Raw genomic sequence first — 20843 nt, 5'->3', positions numbered from 1 at the left:
TTTACTTGGAATATCTTATAGCACTTAAACAACTTAACTCTGGGCAATTAATGGCTGTAATGGTATATTTATTAGACAAGTAAGGGAAAAGGAAGAAAATGACATGAATGTTTAATAAGACACTAATAGAAGCCACATGAAAATGCTGAATTTTCTTTTCTAGTCAGGAAATACTAAGTGGCTCTTATCAACCACATGTATATGTCATATGTGATCTCATTTAATCAATAGGCTTTACTGCTTTTCTTAGCCTAAAGAAATTCTTTCTCTAAAATAAGGAGGATCTAATTAATCTAAATATACCAAGTATAACAGTGCAATGCATTTGTTTGCTGGATCAAAGGCTAATTTGTAATTTGAATACTGGAATTACAGTGCTTGCATTAAAAAAAAATATATATGAACAGTGAAATAAAAAGACAACTTTAATTTCAGAGAATGATTTCTGTTTCTCCCTGATTGGCTCAAGAGGACCATTCCCTCTAGTGGAAGTAATTTTAATTTCAAGTCCTCAAAGCAATGTCCTTGCTCTTATGATTTGTATGATACCTGGCTGATTTTCTATCTTGAACAAAAATATAAAGTAGGATAAGGAAGACCAAATGTCTAACAGATTATAGAAGTGTTTTCTTCTTGTAATCAGGAGACCAATTTGTGTCTCCTGAGATTTGAATTCTAAGCACCTATCATGCCACCTCAGGAAGACAAACATGCTCTGGCTTGTCATCTCTTTTTGAATAAGGCACAAGACATTGTGCATTCAGAGCCCAATTCATAACAACAAAAGGACTGATCACTGCTCTTATTTTTGCAATTCAGAGAGAAGGTGTTCATGGTTTAGTTTGTCTTGGTAGTTTCTTCTCAGGTATGTGTCTAACACTTCAGTTCTCAGGTGCTAAACAACCCAGACCCCAGTTCCCTGGGCCCCAGCATCAGAACAATTACAACAAACCAAAAGTACAAATTCTGTACACTAGCCAATACATGTGGTTCACTTTAGCTTGCTCTGGCTACAGAAAGAGAGATCCAAGAAGGCTTCAGGCACCAAAAAGAAACCAAACTCCGAAAAGAAACAAAACAACCATTTAACTCCAGAAAAATGTCTGTGACAGCCATGGATGGGCAGGGTGACCTTTTGTGCATTGTGCTTCTGTGGCAGTCCCCAGTAGGGGACTATTTTTACTTTGATAGTAGGGGACCTAATTTTAAATTCTCTATTGTCCCAAGTTTTTATATTATCAGAAAAAAAAAAAACCTGTCAGGTATCATTCAACAGCTTTGGTTGACCAGAATAACAAATAGTCAGATTTGCAGTGCTAGTGCTCTCCATCTTCAGCTATATGAAGTCTTCACTGTGACTGTTGCTGCCTGGGAGTTGCCAGCCTTAACATGGAAGCTCATCTGCACTTCTTTCAGGACAAATTGTTGTGTTATAACATCTAAACCTCACATTATTTGTGTCTAAAGATGCAAAGAAGCAGTAGCACAAACTGAATGACACAATCCAATATGCTCTTTACTTACTCCGTGGCAAACCAAAGAAATCAGCTGTTTCAGTTTGGAAATCCTATTAGAGGGCCAAGGTCTAATATTTGCAGTAAAACCCATGTTTCGCTGTGTTATATATCCTCATTAACTCTCTCACTGAAGATTGGCTGGCATACACGGTGGGGATCACTCATATCTTCAGAAAGTTGTTAGTACTTTTGAAGAACAGAAAATGTATTAGCAGAGAAGATACAGCAGAAAACGTCCTCACATTTGGCCAAGAAGAAGGTAAGGAATGAGATGTGCTTTGCACAGAGCCATGATCAACCTCATTGGTTGAACCTCAGAGTCCATTGGGTGTTTGTCAGGGTGTGCAGCTCCCCCCAAATGCAAGGAAGCACTGAACAAAACCATTTTATCTTTTGCCACAGAGCAGTCTTATTTATCACAGGTCCTTCCCAAAGCTGGGGACAGCTACAAAGGTGTCAGGCAGCAGCTGATGAGTGGAGGATTAGATGAGGGGACGGTTAATGAATCCTGAGGATCAGAGCCTCAGATACACAATTAAAATCCATATCACAGGATAAAATTTATTCTGTTACAAGTCTTCAGTTTATATGATAAAAACTATATTCAGCTCCTTAAATGACATAATATCTGGCAATACTGCTGTGCTACTTAGAAGATTTTATCCAGCCTTAAAGGAAATACTGAAGAGTAAACAAATCCTTTTTTCTTACTTCTGCTTTTGAAGCTAAGATTTTAAAGTACATTACACAATTCACACACACACCCCTAAGCAGACAGATGGCTATAAAATATGGGCAGTTCAATTGACTGTGATGGGAAAAAGTATCTTGTTTCTGCAAGAATATGTACCTGTATGACTCACATATTAGCTGCAAGGAAAGAGTCTCTTTGCTAAAGTTAATGAGCCTTTCTCCATGTTAATATCTGCTTCACTGATTGCAGTCCAAGAGGCTACCTGCTATGGTAACTAACTTAATTTGCTTTTTGTATTTTTTTATATAACACACTGTATTAAAGAATTAAAAATAGCACAGTCTAGTAGGCTTATGGACAAACAGGATCACTTAGAAAAATGGTTATCTGTTCAACAGTTCAGAAAACAAGCTAAAGCAACCTTTTCCAACAGTCAGGGAGGAGGGACACAGCCCCTCTGTGCAGCTCCTCAATTGTGCAAATGAAGCTGAAGGGATTGATTTGCATAGTGACAGGAGGAGCTCCTCTATACGGGCTGAGTCTTGCTAAAGTGCTTGCATATAGGTAAGGGGGAGGAGAAGTGGGAGCTTGTCTACCAAGACCTTAAATCTACACCCTGAAAGTTACCTGGCTAGGACTTGCAGGAACATCTGTGCAGGCTCACATTTTTTATGCTCAGATCTGTTCCATGGTGAATTTTTAATGGAAGTTTGAGCTGTAGCAGGACAGACATTTTGCATACAAGACAAGTGGATAAAATACACTTTCCCACAATAAAAAATGAATGCTACCAGATCTGAAGAGCCTCTATTCAAAATGTACATCATCAGAAAAGTGAAATTTAACAGCAAAAGATGGCTCATTTTGACCATATGACTCATGGGGGCAGACTGTGTGTGTGCTGTGCTCACCAGAATTGGGAAGGACATCACTAGGGGCTGGTGGGAGATGTGTCAAACTGGTCCTATCTGGTCTTAAACCAGCAGCTGGCCTAGACCTCACTGGCATCCCTTCAAGGGATGGCTCCTGTTGGGGCAGTGCTCCCTCATGTATGAAGACATTCCCTTACCAAGATGATGGAGAAAAGCAATTTTAGTGGATGCTCCCTGAGTAATTTCTGACTTGTGAAATTAACATGTCTTGTTCTTTTGATGAAACAAGGTTCTCAAAATCTCAAATGTTTAAAAAGGAAAATTACTCCAATTTCTTTCCTCTGTTTCTCCAAAGTAGCACTTTGGGTTTTGCCTCTACCTTCTCCTCTCAGTCTGTGACTGATTATTTAGATTGCAAATCTCTGTAGGAGGGATTATCTCTTACAACAGCAATGCCTAACATAACGGAGCTATTGTCTTAGGTAGTCCTAGGCACTAATGAAAATAATTCATAGTGGCACAGTTAAGCAATTCCATGATCTATCTCTACTGTACTAAAATAACTAAGATCCAAAAGTAATATCTCAGACAGGAAACAACCACATTAGTGCTAGGTGTAAAACCCATGCAATGCTATTATGATCTGTAATGCTACTTATTCAGCTAGCATTTTAGAGCCCCAAAACACAGACATTCCCAAGCACTCAATAATCTGATGTTCTGCACCCTTGCACAGTCAATTTCACCCAGGTTAACCTCCCAGATGTGTTAACACATCTGTTCTGAAGGTGCTGTCACTACACAAAGTCCATGCAATAGGAAGGACATAAATGACCTCCTAGTCCAACCAAATCTTTGTCTTCCTGGAAAGAGTCAATTTCAGCACCAATTTTTGATTTTCTGCTGAGTGATTGACAATAAAAATTGCACATCCCATCAATATGTGAAAAGTCAGTAAAAATCTGTTTAAAAAATATCGATGATTTGCTTCATACAAGTGGTTGCACCAACAAGAGAATGAATGCAGCTTGGCTCCCATCAGTGCTGTTTGCAGTATAAATCCACTAGCACTGATCAGAGGCTGATCTCCCAGAGCTGCTGACTTACCCTTGCTTGGCACACAAAAAAGGATCCTCTCCCCTTTCTTCTAACTGTGTTCCCCTTTTTTCTTTTTTTTTTTTTTTTCCACTTTCCACCCTCCAAAACCCTGTACTCTGCCAAATCTTGGTGAAAACAGCTAGTACAAATAAGGAGATTGGAGAGGGTTGTTAACAGACAGAAAAAAATATCACTGCAGGTGGGATAGGAGCACTGCAAAAATATCCCTCATCTTTGGGTACATAACAGGCACAGCTTCCATTTCCAGCCCTGAGGAAAGGGACTGGAAAAGAAGAAAGTATATTGCTCCTCTTTCTGTGAACAGGGCCAACCTGTGCAGAGCCAGCAGGTGCTCCTGCGTGCAGGTCAGGGGTGCATCTGCCCTACTGAGCAGCAAACTCCCTCCTGTCACCACAACATGAATAACTAATTTTCAGAAACCATAACCCCAGGCAAGACTGCCTTGTTATGTTATGGCTACACACCACAGGAAATCCAGATCTTGTACAGTCTCTGTCTGTGGCTGGATGAGATGGTTCCTGCCTGGGCCTTTTTTCTGCCCCTACATCCAATTGCTGCAACAGAACAAAGGGAAGAGCTGAAAAACTACAGCTCCACTTGGACAGAGAATGGATTAGCAAGCCACTTGTTTTTGTGCATGAGCAAGGAGTTACATGCTCATTTTGAGAACACTACCTTTCGTGCTTCTTAGACTTCTTCTAGGGCCTACATCCATCTCTTTTCATAATACTTCACCATCATTGTACTATTCTCACCAGCTTCCCTATGCTCCCCAAAGCATCCTGCTACTAAGTGCCCAAAAATATATGTGCTGTTACATCACTCATACATACCAGACTCTACTCTGATTCTTCATGCATGAAGACTGATGCTAAATTGTATTGTATTTTATAGTGGGTCTGCAAAAAAGGCAGCCAGAGTTTTCTGTTTTGATTTTGCAAACAAATTGAAACTTGTTAGGTATTCGTGTGTTCCGCCAAATTCCAACACTACAAGAGATCCTTTTATGTTTGCTTTAGATTGAGATTATGATTGATTACTGCCCTGAACCCACCAGTGCAAATATGTATACATATACATAACCTCTACACTAATACCATCAGTAGTTCTGTGTCATCAAATCAGAATACTTAAATTCTAAAATATTTTAGTGTTTGTTTTTTTACATTTTTATATTTAGCTTGGGATTATTTTCCTCATTTCTAACCCTAGGTACTGAACTCAGGAGAAAAGCAGTGTTTTTATGAAGGGAAAATATCTTTGAAGTTGTGGGGAGAGAAGATTTAAAATGACAGGTTACTCCAGAATCAGATACCAAAAAGAAAATCATAGCAGAGAAAATACATAGATTTTTTAAATCCATTATTTTGAACAATCCCTTGAATTTTTGGCACATAACTCATGGTCTTTGAAATTCTTATCACTCAACTACTAGTGGTTCACTTTCTTAATTAAAAGTAGACTGTGGAGAGGGAAGAGTTAAGGCATAGAAAATCATCAGTTGAGTAATAAAGAGCAAATACATGTTTTGCCTTGTAGGCCTTCCTACTCTTCTGAGCTCTCTAAGCTCTCTGAGCTCTGTAAGCTCTCTAAGTTTTGGAACTCCCTTTCTTTGTTTTCTGGAGGTCCTTCACAAAATATTGCAGAGGTTTCTGCAACAGCCTGACAACATGAAGAGCCAGGGGCAGGTGCCTGTAGATGCACAAAGTGATGAAAGAGGCAATATGCATTATTCTTCTTGGTGCTATTTACCCCTGACACTTAACCCCATCCTTCAGCCTCCTACCAAGAAGGAGACCTGGATTTTTGCTTCCTATTTGGCCATGATTAACAGAAACAGGGACTCTTGTCCTTCCATACAGACATGAGACAACTATTTTGTTCCCTAGATTTAGCTCTTGCCTTGATGCCTCTTGGGATGCAGGTCTCAGAGATGTGGAGGTCACAGAGAGGGAGTTACCTTCCCTTCCAGGCAGGAAGCTGCTATGTGGAAAAGTCACAGTGAAGCCATGGTGTCCTGGCACCAGGGAAAGGTATGGTCAGGACATGAATGATCACTGTGCAAAGTCTGAAGGTCCTTGCTTCATCGGAGGAACAAGTAGAAGTTTTCTCAAATCAGGAGCAAGAATGGAAGAGGAAGAGGATTCAGGGCAAATCTATACTCATGTCTAGGCTTGGATGCCACTGTGTACTCACAGCACTTTCCAGAACAAATCCCCTGGTGTGTGAGCCAGAACCAAGGCTTCTGTCCTCTCAGTCCTACAAGGTGCAGAGGTCTGAGGGTATCATAAATCATAGACACCCACACTGCAGAAGTACCCTCTGCTCTCTGTGTGACCTGTCTGTGCTGAGGTCTACATGCACGTAGAACTGAGCAGCTCCTTTCCTCTGATGACTTTCAGTAATATCCAATTTCTTCCAGTCTCTGGAGGCTGGAGTGAGATGAACACCATGTTTTTTGCTTCAGAGTCCTTGATAGCTCCAAAGCTACTGCTGATGTTATATCCTGATTGTTGCTTTTGAGAATCTTGATGACAGAGAACCAGGAGCCAGGCTTCAGGGAGAGATGATAATGCAATTGTAAAAGTGCTCAGAAGAGGACAGGAGTTTACAGAGAGAGCTGAGCCACAATCATGTCTGGGGATTTAGGTGTATTGTATGCCGCAACAAGTCACACAAAAACATAAATGTGGAGCTTGCTTCAGTCTATTTGATTTAGAGGTATACCATATTCTAATCAAATTTCAAAAAAAAAAACCCAAATCAGCAACAAAAACCTCTTGTCATTTCCTGTGGGTGGCAATGTACCCAGAAAACATACTCCTCTGCTGCAGTCACAGTTGTGTTTTTAGAATTGTTGGAGCCCACTCATTATCCATGAAAATATCCTGGAGCAGGGGGAAGGGGAGAACTAACAGTGATGAGTCAGCAGAAATAATGTCTACATCAATGTCTACATAATAATAGTGCCTCCTAATTTCTTCCCTGCTCCCCAAGCAAAATGGGAGGTTGTTAAAAGCCCAGACGAATCTCCTAAAGTATGCCTCACCCAGTTCGAGGAGGATCTCTAGCCTGGTCAGAATCAAAGCCTTTGCTTTCTTGAGCTGTTCAGAAGACAGCAAGGAAAGATGAAGACGGATGTACCAAGAGACTAACAACATATCTGAAGGAAGGTCTGTTTTGTCTGATCACAAATCACATACCATGAATCATCAGGCAGCCTCTGTGCCGTCCTTCAGGGGACACAAATATTAAAAAAAAGAAAATAGAAGAGATGATTGAGAAAAGAGGGGAGAATAACTACCTCAGATTAAGAACGGAGATCCTTTTTTTACACTTGGGTTCAGAAAACGAGAAAATGACATTATTTTTCCAGGATCTCATTACAACAGTCTTGGTCACCGTATTCACTCTGCAGGCAATGAGACTAGATGGCTGGAATAACAAGCAAGACCACCAATGATCTCACTCCTGCATCACTGACATTAGAGTGGCCACATTCAGTGCCACTCTTCTTGTCATCCAAAGCCCTATCCTAATGCTAGGCGATTTTTCAATATCTCTGAAAGATTTTCAAGTTTCTAGACTTGGAAAAAAATAATTTTTTGGCAAGAAAAGCAATCCATTGCATGTTACCTAGTACTACCATGTCTTCGCTCTCTTCTGAAATCTTAAAGATGTTTCTTTACATATTATTCCAAGATGAGCCTGTTAAGACTATGTGTCCCTTGCCTGTCCTCCCATCATGATCCAGGAGCATGTCCAGAGTTGGTGAAACAATGATAACTTACATTTGGAAGGTGCTCCTAGTGCAGTTTTTACAGATTTAGCCAGAATGAGATTGAGAAAATGCCAAAAGACAGCATTTCCCCTTCAGATTTCTCCACAGCCTGAGGATTAAGATACTGCTACACCTTTACTGTGATTTCAGTATTTTCAGCAGTTTCTGACCCAGCATATCTTTGCTAGAGAGCTAGAGGTTCTGGCATGATGCAATAAAGAGATCTAAACCTTCATTCAAAAGTCCCTGAGCCATGATTTGCAAATCACTGGAAGCTTAGAACTTGTGCCAAGGAAGTACCATTGCCCTACACATAGGCTGTGGTTGTCTAGAATTTTCTAGGCACCTGTTATGTGCCCTCTGTGAGAGAGGGTGGAGGACTGAGGGGCTTGAGGACTGGAGCTGCTCCAAGTGCAGCTGATGTCACTGTATTTACATACAGTAGAGCACTAGATATTTCTAATTTACAATGATATTCTGGATATCAGTGGTGTCTTTGTTGGGCTACCCTGGCTTAGGTTTAAGTGAAATATAAATAAATAAATAAATAAATAAATAAATAAATAAATAAATGTGACTCTTCTGACTCAGATGCATCAGGAGAGTGTAAGACACTTGAAATTAGAGCTAGTAAATATAAATATTGATGTAAGCCATAATTCTGCTTCCAGAATCTGAACTTGCAAAACCCTCAACTTTTACTTTTAACAACACTGATATGACTTACATTAAGATTCTTTGTGTTTGACACAGACACTCCCCCACTGAACTGCTGAACCAGAACTACAGACAGATCGAGGAGCACTGCAGGGCCAGCAGGCACACATGTTGCACTGTGATGAGACTGTGTTATTAGCCTCCAGTGTGAACTGTAAGATGAATAAAAAATTTTAGCACTTTGAAAAACATTGACAATAGCAGGGATAGATGTTATCTGTTATCTCCTCCCTACACTTTGTAAGAAGAACACAAATATCATAATTTTAATGATCACTTTCTTTAAACCAATAGGATATTCCATTTGAGGGCTATATTAGCATATTAAAAATCACACCTAGGTGTATCAGTTCTCAGCCTTTCCTGGCTGGCAGCAAGAAAACTGTGGTGTCAGACATTACCTGCAAGCTTATGGGCTGTTTCAGAGCCTGAGTCCTTGTTTTTGCATTAACAAAAACCTTGGGTGAGTGTGAAGAGAGCAGTAAAGCCAAAGTAAGGAGAAAAGTCATTTGACTCACCACTGCTGCTTTTGCTAAAGAAAACACAACCCCATGATGGTAAGCAATGAAATGGAGCCCACAGAGATAAGAATTTCAGAAAGGACATCCTTGTAGTAAAATGCCTCCCCTATGCCTTTCTTTGCAAACCCTGTGCCTGGCAGCACATACCCACTGCTTCCTTGTGTCTCAGCTTTGCTCTGGTTTACACATTGTGAGGTACTGAAAAGAGGTGATACCTGATGGAAAGGACAGTGCAAAGCTCAGGATCATCAGAAATCAGTCACTAACAGTGAAGTAGTCAACATGCAATAACACATTTTCTCCAAGGTATGGCTAAGCATCTTTCATTGTTTTGCTTTGGCACAGGAGTGTTTTTAATACAGGTAAATCTTGGGAGATAAATCTGTTTTAATTAAATTACAGTTAAAATTTAATACAGTCAAATCTTTTTAATGGGGTTCTAAAGAGAATGCAGAGTTATCATAGAGCAATGTAATCACCCACCAGAAGTGTAAAACTGCCTGGCCAGATCATGTGCAAGGAAAATTCCACTTCTTGGAATTCCTGCTTCTGCAAAGCCCTAAAAAATGCACAGTGACGTGTATTTTTTAGGGCTTTGCAGAAGTGACACAGCTCCTATGTTGACAAAACAATTAGTGGTGCAACTCTTTTTTAAATGAGTTTATCCACTCAATTACAACAGTCAAGCACACCTGCGTTACCAGTTGCTGATTTCTCTCTGAAAAGCAAAAATGCTGTGAAGGCCAAAGCAAAGATATGCATACTGATAAGATTTTTCCAAAGCTGAACATATTTGTATAGGTTAGAGCATCACTATCTGCCAGAGATCATGCTATCCTCCACCCCATCCTGCTCCAAATAAGCATGGATAGAAATTATTCTGGTCCCAAATCAGTGGGTGGGCTCCTCTAAAATCTAACAATGTGAATAATCAGTGTCCTTAAGCCTCCTCAGCTTACAATCCCATCAGGAAACAGACGACCACATACCCCTGTGGAAGAAGTGAAACACAGTAGGTTGTTGGGAGTACTGTGCTACATAAACCATTTTCCCCAGAGATGCCAGGAGAGAACAGAAAACAGCACGGAGCTGACATGGCTTAGTCAGACATAACATATGGTGCTCAGTACAATAATAGAAGGTTCTTGAATTCTGCGGGTACAATGGAAAGGAGTGGAAAGGGCAGCAAAGAATCTTGGGTCTGAACTGTTCCTGAAAATTGTAATTATGGTCATGTAATTTTAAAAAGAAATTAAGTCTTAAAAAAATACAGCAGCTCGAAGTCACATAGGTGCTTATATTCCTTTCTTCGAAGGTGTCTGGAGGCGTTGCAAGACAGTGCAACTTGCAGAGCACGTGCAGCAAAGACATCAGAGCAGCACAGTTTTGATAGGGATCCTTCCATCAGCCTCCATCCACACAGAAAGAGAATGAGGGCACTCCGATGACACACAACAATCCCCTGAGGGAAGGAGACAGTCATCTGCCAAAAAGTCAAGCCTAATTCTAAGCAACACCCCACTGCCATGGGCTCACAGCACCATTCAGGGGGTTTGGACAAGCGGAAAATTTGAAATAGAATGGTGGATAGTAGTTTTAATTTGTGGCTATCATCTGTTCCCAGCTTTTCCTAATTAAAAATATCACTTTCCAAATCTCTTGATATATTTGGAGAATGTAGTGGATAATGCAGCTCTCCCTCTGAGTACTTAGGCTGATAATAATACTACTCAGAGAAGTCAGCTGAATAAACAAAATGGGGTGCATGAACCTCTTAATATTCTCAATAGCTCACCCTTTGGCCAGCACAAGCAGGAATGAATCTAGTAACAACACATCATGGTTATTCACCAACCTCTAACTGCAATATGAAGATTTTGTCCCAAATGAGACTGCTATGAGAAAACGGCCTGAGAAAAAGAGCTCATTTTGACCATAATCTGTTACCCCACAGCTTGTGTTAGACCCCCAGTCACTGGAGATCCAAAGTGGAGGGAGGTCCTTGTAGATGCTCTGTGGCTACTGATCTGGTCCACTTTTACAGAGAGTTAGCCACAGCTTTTTTCCCATATTTTTCCTCCATCTGAGAAGTCCAAATCTCTGGAGGTGTAGAAACCTTGACCTGAATGTGATGGATCCACCTGTGTTCAGCAGTCATGACTGTGGTTTCTGTGGTCAATAACAATTGGTATGGCCCACGCCACTTTGCCATCAGAAGTGCTTCTTTCCAGTTCTTAACTGGGACTCAGTCTCCTGGTCGCATGTTAAGAACAGCGAAGTCCCAAAGCAGGGTCTGTGCTAATTTGGCTTCCTGTCAAAGAGATTTCATGAGAGACAGTATTCTGGACACCTACAGTTTTAAGTATACATCCCTTGTCTCCACCTCCCCAACTGGGCTGAAAATTAACAGGCTTAGGAACCCCAAGCAATAATTCAAAGGGAGTAAATTTGATATTTTCTCTGACTCTGGCTCACATTCTGGCTAAAGCAAATGGCAAAAACGATATCCATGGCATCTTACTTTCTAACACCATCTTCAAAAAATGTTACTTTATTTCTCCACTCATTCTTTCTGCTTGGCCAAAACTCTGGCCAGGGGATATGGAGATCCCATTATATTCCTAAAGCTGCCATAACTCCTTGAAGAATTTTTCTGTAAAATAAGTTCCCCTATCAGAGTCTATTTCTTTCACAATCCCAAATTTTGTAATTATTTGTTCCAAAATTATATTAATAACTCATCCAGTAGCTGCTGAAAAAACTGGGAACACTTCTGGCAACTCTGTTAGCTCAGACTATCACCAGAAGTTATTTAAGGCTTCTCACTCAGGGCATTTCAGTAAAATCCTCTTGGCAGCATTGAAATGGGCATACAGCGCAAGGCCTCCCTCCCTGGCAGCTTTCTTTGTAACATGCTTATTGGCTTTGGCACATATCAAGCAACCTTCTGTAGCTCACTTTGCCAGAGGAAAAAAACCCAAGGCATCATACATCTTGAAGAAGGCTTCCAAGAGCACCAATTACTCCCTTCATGGAGTTGTTTTAAGATTTGTAGGGCCAAAACCTTCAATATCCAACTGTTTACCATCCAGCAGCCTTTGAGCCACTGGGAGCAAAAGGAGGGTCTTAGAGATTTCTGCGAAAAGTGCTGGTTTCTGAACTTCTTCATCCACCATTCAATTAGCTATTGCCTCCCCTGAGTGTCCTGCCTGTTGTCCCCTAACATGTACTATTGCCGCCTCTTTTGGTAAATTAACTGCTTCCAATAGGTGAGTCATTAAACCCTCATGAGCCCCAAGGTTTTTCCTCTGGAAAATGGACCTCTTTTGTCCCAGTTTTCCAAATGCATGTACCACCCCACATGCATCCTTTGAATCTGCAGATATATTACTACCTTTCTTTGACACAATTTTCAGGCTCTTACTAAGGCATACAATTCCGCACTCTGTGCTGACCATGTGATTGGTAGCTTCCCTCTTTCATGCAATTCCCTTCCTTTGACTATAGCATATCCTGTCACAAATTTTCCATCTATTCCTCTTTTAGATCCGTCAATAAACACCTTTTGGCCAAGTGATACCCTGTAAATCTTCCCTAGCTGGGGTCTGGAGCTCTATTACTTGAATATAGCCATGAATTTCCTTCAGGTGTTTGGGACCAGTTAAACTGGAGGCTGGGTTAAACCTTTCTCCAGGCTAAAAGGGTTAAACTCTTTCCTACTTCTCAATTCTAAATCCTCTTGTTCCTTCAAACAAGTTTCATACTGTAATAACCTAATGCTGGTCATCATTTTGAAGCTCTTTTGGTTAACAAAGCCTTAACTTGATGCAAGACTAGTGTCTCAATAAGAGATCCTTTTGCTGTTGATTTTCATGTCTCAGCCACCCATAAAGCTGCAGCTACAAGATATTGCAAAAAACGGGGCCACATCCTTGCCATTTGGCCTAACATTTTGGAAAAATAAACCACCTGTCTTCAGGTACCCCCATGTCCTTGCACTAGAATACCTTTGGCATGGCCCTGCTAAACTCCTTACGTCCACATGTAATTCAAACTCTTTTTCCCTGTCTGGAAAGGCTAGGGCTGGAGCCTTGGTTAATCTGCTTTTTAAAGCTTTGAGGCTCTTCTTTCCTGCTGATGTCCATATCACAACATTGGGGCTGTCTTCTGTTAAAAGGTCATGCTGGGGTCTGGCTAAGAGAGAAAATACCTCAATCCAGGTTCTGTGACACCCTATTAGTCCTAAAAATTGTCACAGATCCTTTTTAGTCCTGGTACTTCTAAAATTCCTTGGACCCTCTCTAGGTTAATACATTGCAAACCTTTAGTCAAAGTATATTGCAAATATTTAACCTTTTCCTCCACCATTTGTGCTTTCTTTTTAGGTACTCTAAGCTCCTTTTTAGCTAGAAAATTAGGTAATTTCACAGTGGCTTTTTCTACCACTTCCTCTTGTTTTCCTGATAGGAGCAAGACATCCACATGTTGCAGTAACATAATCCCTGGGAGCAGAGTAAATTCTTTTAATATTTTTTGTGAGGGTAGTCCAAATAGGACCATATATCCCTGCTGAAGCTCTGGCCATGTCAATTACTGCTTTCCTATTTTCTCTTTATCTTTGGAGTTCCCACTCCAAAGTAAAATACTATTTACTATCCTCTGTAAATCAACATTCCCAGAAAGCATCCTTTAAATGCTAAATAGTAATGATATCAGGAAGGAAACTGGTTCAAGACAGTATAAGGATTTGGGACCATAGGATGCTTTGGTTTAATAATCTCACTTGTTATTCTTAGGTCCTGCACCTTCTATAAATTCTATTTGTTTTTTAACCATCAGGATGGGAAAATTATAGGGGCACATGCATGTCTCCAAAAGACCTGTCTTTATTGAGAGCCCAAGAACAGGCTGTAATCCCTCCCTTCCATCTCTTGAAATAGGGCATTGCTTCTCAGAGACCACTTGTCTAGGTTGTTTCAAAATAATCAGCAGAGTGTTCATATCCAATTTTCCATATTTCCCTGGGACTGCCCACACTTCTGGATCCACTTTAGCTTAAGTTTTATCAGAGAAGTTACACAGTCTTACAGAAGTATTAACCTCTGTATCGCCTTTTATAACATTGATTTACATTCCCAATTTAGCCGTTAATTCTCTTTGCAATAGGTTACAATCACAATTTGGAACAAGTTAAAATTCATGCATCTTATATTTATCTCCCACTTCCCTTAGGAGTGGTAGAATGAGACACACTCGCTCATCTTTTCCATCTGTCCCTTGAATAACCAAAGACCATTTTGACGATTGCCCCCTCTTTGGCATGAGATTCAAAGTAGACTAAGAGGCTCCTGTGTCTGCTAGGAAGTGTATTTGCTCTTGATCCAGACCCAGTTTGTGTGTTATTAAAGGCTCCTGTGTGATGCGTCCTTTTTATAATGGAAGCCCCTGACATCCCTAACAAACCATTCCCATGAGCCAGTGGAGTTCCTCCTCACAGGGCCCACTTATCTCTGGGGTAATTTCCTCTTCCAATGTCCTCTTTCTCTTATAAATAGACATTAACTCCTCAATGCTCTCTTGGCTGACCCTCTACCACTGGGGAAGACATATTCCTGTTAAATTCCTGGTTAATTCCTGGTTGAATCCCCCTTCTCTTTTGTCCTGTGTGACACTGCACTTTTCGCTTCAGGGGTTGTAAAAACTCTGCCATTATCCTTACCTTTGCCTTGTCCTCACCCCTACTTACATACACCTGCTCTGCCTTTCTAATCAGCTGACTGAGGGGCCTATCCTGCCACTCTCCAAATTTCTGTATTCTTATATCAGGCCAGGATTTGATCACAAACTTTACCTTCAGCAATGTATCAAAGGCTGGTCCCTCAAGATCTAAGACCCTTCTTTCTTCAAGGCATCCCTAGTCTTTTCTAGACAATGAGAAGGACTGGTCAAAGGCTGGTCCCTCAGGATCTAAGACCCTTCTTTCCTCAAGGCATCCCTAGTCTTTTCTAGACAATGAGAAGGACTCTTGAATTTTTCATGCTGTAAGAACATAGAATTGTTAGTTCTAGGAACCACTGTTTTCATTACTGTAATTATACAGTCATTGTAATCTCAAATGTAGGCCAGTCTTAATTTTTCAGGTCCCACTGGGGATCTGCCTGGGGAATTGCATCAACCACTGGAGGTAAATTTTGTCCAGCCCTTCCCATGGCCTCTGGGTGTTCATCCTCCTGCAGCTGGTGAGCTCTCTGCAAATCATCCATTTTTCCCATATCCTGAAAAAAATTCCTAAAAGGAAACCTCAATCTTTCCAAGTATAATCTGCATTTCTCAAATATTCCTCTATCTTTTTCCCCACCCCTATGGAGTCATCCAAATAAGGGGGAATATTCCTTTTTCAACCCTCTTATATCCTGAGTGGTAACTGGCAGAATTTAAAACCCAAATCTGCCACCCTGCTCCTCCAATGGAACCTGACGTAGGAGCATTTGATGGATCTGCTTCCAGTGTCCTGGGGGCACTTGTTGTCTTATACTGGGCTCCCTCTCTAGTTCTGGAGAAGGATGTGGTGTCCTTTCCTTTTGCCTTGCTGTGTCTGAGAGGGGTTGTAGTAGCAGTATTTTCTTGTTTTCCCTGTCCTGGAAGTTGGAGATACAAGGGATCTGTATCTGGCCCTGGATCTTTGTAGATTTTGAAGACAAGGTGGGAGAAGGTACTGGAAAATGTCCCAATCCTCACTCTTTTCTTCCTTTCCTTTTCCTCCTACTTCTTTTTTCTTACTACATGGACGACTGCTGGTACTTGCCTTAACCATATTTTTCCACATTTTTTTCAACCAATCATTTCCCAGTATAATTTAAATGTAATGAAAATTCTGACAAAGACTAACATCATCTGTCCCAGAAGGGGGCCATTTAAATCCACTTGACAGATCATATTCTGGCCAGATAAAATAACAGTATTCTCTGACTATTTCCTGAATTGCCTCTGAGGGAATGCACAAACTATCTCAGAGCCTCAGTGTTCCCCCCTAGGAATTATCTGGAAGTACTCCATGATTGCAGTCGCTATTGTTGAGATCCCTTCTCATCTTTCCTTCCCTGCCTCCCCTGGGCACCCTTTCATGCTTAGTCCCCAAAACTCCCATTGCAGTCTGTGGTGAGATTTTCAGTGGTCCCTCCCAGTGGAGCTCTTCACAGACCTTTTGGTCCATTGCTCGCTGGTTGGTGCTCTCGGGTACCCAATCAGTCATTCAGTGCCAGCCACCACTGAAGGGAGTGGTCATCTAATAGTGGGGGGAGGTACATCAGGAACTCTCTTTGCTGTCTGCCGTCCTTGGAAGGTGAAAGCTTTCCTGTATGAGTCCCCAGTTGTGCAGAAAATCACTCTGCCAAAGGCCACTGTCCACAAAGAAAACAGAGTCCTGCAAGAATCAACTTTATTCAAATAAAAAGTGAGTCCAATGGGGCATAACCCTGTGGCTTTTGGAACATATAGCTTCCTTCCTATCCTAAATTCCCAACCACAGCTTCCCTTCCTCCTTTCTCAAATGGCTGAGGTACTCAGACTGCCTAACACATATTCCCCCTTTTACATGTACCCCCACATATTAAACATCCTATGATTATCAAAAATAGCTTAAAGCCCATCTTGACTGAAAAGTTACTACTCACAAGCCTATTAAGCACACATACTCTTCCCTAAAGCCTCAAAGTTTAGACCCTGTTGGATTCTGTAACAAACTTGTGCAGTTTGATTGTTTGTAAAAGCCCTCACACCCATTCTTCCAGAGCATGATTGGTTCTTCCAGACTACCTTGTTACAGAGTTTATTTGTGAAAGCCGCCCATACCCGTTCTCCTATTACTAACCAGCCAGGACCTGGAATGAACTTTGTTCATTACCTGGTAGCCTGTGGGCGTTCCCTGTATTAAAAACTATCCAGAGGGAGGAGAAAACAGAATAGTATGGATAAAAAACCCAAACCAAAGAATGAGAGGGCTTTTGGACATCACTGCTGCGATGGGCTTAGGGAAGAAGCTGCTGTTTAGAAACCCTGCCCTCTGGATTAAAGAGAGGGAGAGGGGATGGCAGGCAGCTGATGGTGTGGGAAAAGAAATGTGCAACCTATGCTCCATCATCTGTTACTTCTTCCTTCAGGGCAGAACATTCGCTGTGCACACACAGCCCAGCTCGTGGTGGTAATCAGCACCTAACCTTCACAACTGTGCACTCCACCCCCACGCCCTCAACAAAACCCTTACCCTCTCAGCCCTAGAAAAGGCTAAAATATCAACAAGAACTCCCCTTCTCCCTTCCTTGGATGCAGGGCCAGCTCTCAGAAGACACAGTCTAGAAACAAATAGTTATGGTAAGCAGGGCATAGACAAAAGGTAACTGGGGGATGGAAGAGAGCTAAATCACGAGATAACTACACCAAGTTGCCAGAATACATTTGCAAAATATACGGTAGCATAATGCATTATTTGAATAATACTGATAACATTATTATACACTAAATCATAATCCATATGCATCAGGGAGAGAGTTAAGGTAACAGCAAATTCACCTGCTTTATAACAGGTTAGAATGATAAATTATCAATTTCTCAGCAGCAATCAGTCCTTCTGCCAGCCTTGAGATGGTTTTACAGAGAATGAATTTGCTTTTACAGAAAATGCAAATGTTACTGGTTTTTGCATATTACAACAGTTTTTCATCCTTGCTAATAGGTTTCATCTGGATATAAACAAATAGTTTGTGTGAAGATTAATCCTAAAAACAGCAAGGGCCACACAAGATGCTAGATCTGGGTTCATTTCTTTGTGCAGCTCAGCTGTGAGTGGTAAAAGTACTGAAGGCTGCCTTGCCAAGGCATCACTCCATAATGTGACCCAAGTGCCTTCCTCCATCTTTCTCAGAACACAGGATTCACATCAGCATCAAAGGAACAACCAGGATCTCCCCAGAAGAATCCTGTGTTATGGAGTTTAAGGTAAAGATGCAAATTCCTATTTCACTGTCTTTTTAAGTGGTTTTCTTGGTTCTAAAAGCTGCCTCCACTCTGCTGGGCTGATCTATGCATGTCCCCCTCTTTTCTGCCAACAACCCCACCCAGCTCTCTCCTGGGTGTTGGAGGAAGTCCACCAGAGGAGCCCAAGCAGGCAGTGCAAGAGAAGGCAGCTTACCCACTGAGCAGCCTTCCAGCTCCAGGTGAGCCTCTGCAAGGCCCATCTTTCCCTATGGACAGACAGGCCACAGGCTTATGGATATTCATGGTGGTTTTAGAGTCTACTCTGGCACTGCGGCCACTTCCCTGTCCTAAGCCAGCTGGCACTGTCAATAAACCCAAATAACAATCATGACAATGTTCAAATGCAAATCCATTATCTTCTTTCCTTGTCTGAGATGACAGTCAAGCTGAGGACAGGGTCCCTTCAAAGAGTAAACCTTGTCATAACTAAACTATTAAGTTTCCATCAGCTGTTCTAAACATTTCCAGAGATGTGCTTCCAGTTCTGCCAGCAGAGCTGCAGCTGACAATCTCTGAGACACTGAGCCATCCTACTAGTATTCCCTGAAGCATGCAGCCCTGGTGCAGCTCCCAGACAGTCTCCCACTCCAGTCATGGCAAGGAAGCTCTCTGCCCCGGGGTGAACTAGAATTGTCTAGTGGAGAACCCACCCTGAGCAGTCAGCACACCTGAGCTGCCGAAAGCAGCCTGTATACTGACCAACTCCCACTGCAATTCTAACCAGGACTTGAGCAACCTCTTGTGAATTTTCATTTGCTGCATTTCATATAGCAGCATATTGTATGAACATCTGATATTTCTGAATCACTGAAAAGTGAAAGAAGAGAAATTCTTGTTTTCCAGAGGGAGAGCACAGCCTTCAAGGCACTGGTGAACTCTGCTGTTGGAAGAGAGAGTGATTTAAAACACAGTACTTCCCTTTGATGCTTACTGTCTTAGACATCACATTAATCAGAGCTTTGTGGATGGCTGATGTGCAACCATACGCACTTTTACTTAAAAGCAGAGAAATCAAGGACATTTAGCAGCTCCAGATATGGTATTTTTAACTTCAAAAGTAATAAACTATTTATGAAGTGCCACTGAGGGGAGTATCCAGCCTATATTTGTTTGAACAGTTTGCTTTTTTAAAAAATCACCAATTTTTTTCTTAGGTGTATATCAATTTACTGCAATGTTAATGTGCATGCAGACCTCAAACCAAATCACTAGCCATTGCTAGCTTCCTTTTCAACTAATGACAGTAGAAGTAGATTCTCACTCACCCTACAGACAATGTGGGAGAAAATTCCAAAACCAAAGAAAAACAAAACAAAACAAAACAAAAACCAAAACCCTCATGTAGCCTGAAGCAGACAATTTCCATGAATGGGAAAATTCTGAAAACGTTTGGGTGACACAGCCTGCCATGCAGCTGCTCTGGTCAATCTGAGCTCAGGTGCCACTGTTACCATAGCTACAATGAAAGAAAAGACATTATCTGACAAGATGACCCATATTCCCCAAGGGACTGTCCAGGCTGGGAAAACACCTCACAAGCTTTCACCAGAGGTTCTATAACATAAGGAAGCTGTAAGATCAGAGAGTAGCACTTATTACAGAAAAAATGAGTTAAAACCTATTTGCTGGAAAATTGTATTTCCCCACCATTCACACAAATGTCTAAGGAAGAATCTTAGATTGAGATGCTTCGGCAAACAGCCATCTCCATCTGAGGAAGCAAGGTCCCAAAATAGTCCTGCACAAAGCTGCAGCTGTTTCCTGCTGCTGCAGCTCTGAACACGAACATGGGTTTGCCCAGATGTGCAGACATTTAGCAATTCATATTCTGTACCCAACTAGTACTCTTTCAACTCCTGCACTGTTTTCTTTCCCAGGAAATGGCTGTTTTGTCCTAAGTGAGGCAGGCTCTTCTCTCAGCCTTTTCAAATACTGAATATCTTCTGTTCCTTTTCACTTCCATCTTTAAGAAAACAAGCTTGCAATGCTTTTGTCTTTTTCTACTTCAGCTGAACACAATTGAATTAAGAAGCAGAATAAAAATTTCAAGTCCTATAAAATCTGCAAGATTACAGGATATATATATATATGTATGTATGTAAAAGTAGAAAAGTATAATTTTTAAATGAAAGGGACAAAACAGCACACTTCTGCAAATGTGGACCTCTCATAAGTATAGTATCCTAAGTGTGAGCCTTTATAATATAGTAGCTCATTTAGTTTCAAGAGGAAAAACAAGTGTATTTCAGGAGGGTTATTGGAAAAAGAAAGAAAAAAGGAGGTGAAACCAATGAGAACAGTTTATCTATTTAAAATAAAATGACTGAGTTTTTTAACACAGTTTCAATGCATACTGAACACAAATGGCAGATGAGTGCCTGAACCAAGACAGACAGCAATAGCAAGTAGTTATTCTTATTAACTACTTATCAACGTAGAATAAAAATGTAGCACAGAGGAGCACAGGCATGGTAAGAGAGCAGAGGACTTGAAAATACAACATTATGAGTATAACCAGGTCTGTAACAGGGTTGCTAAAACTCAGCAAAGTCAGCTACTGGTCAGCAAATGAATGCAGCCTTATGATCT

The sequence above is a fragment of the Zonotrichia albicollis genome, chromosome Z (genome assembly GCF_047830755.1).
Source record: "Zonotrichia albicollis isolate bZonAlb1 chromosome Z, bZonAlb1.hap1, whole genome shotgun sequence".
Lineage (NCBI taxonomy): Eukaryota > Metazoa > Chordata > Aves > Passeriformes > Passerellidae > Zonotrichia > Zonotrichia albicollis.
This window is presented reverse-complemented; position numbering follows the sequence as displayed.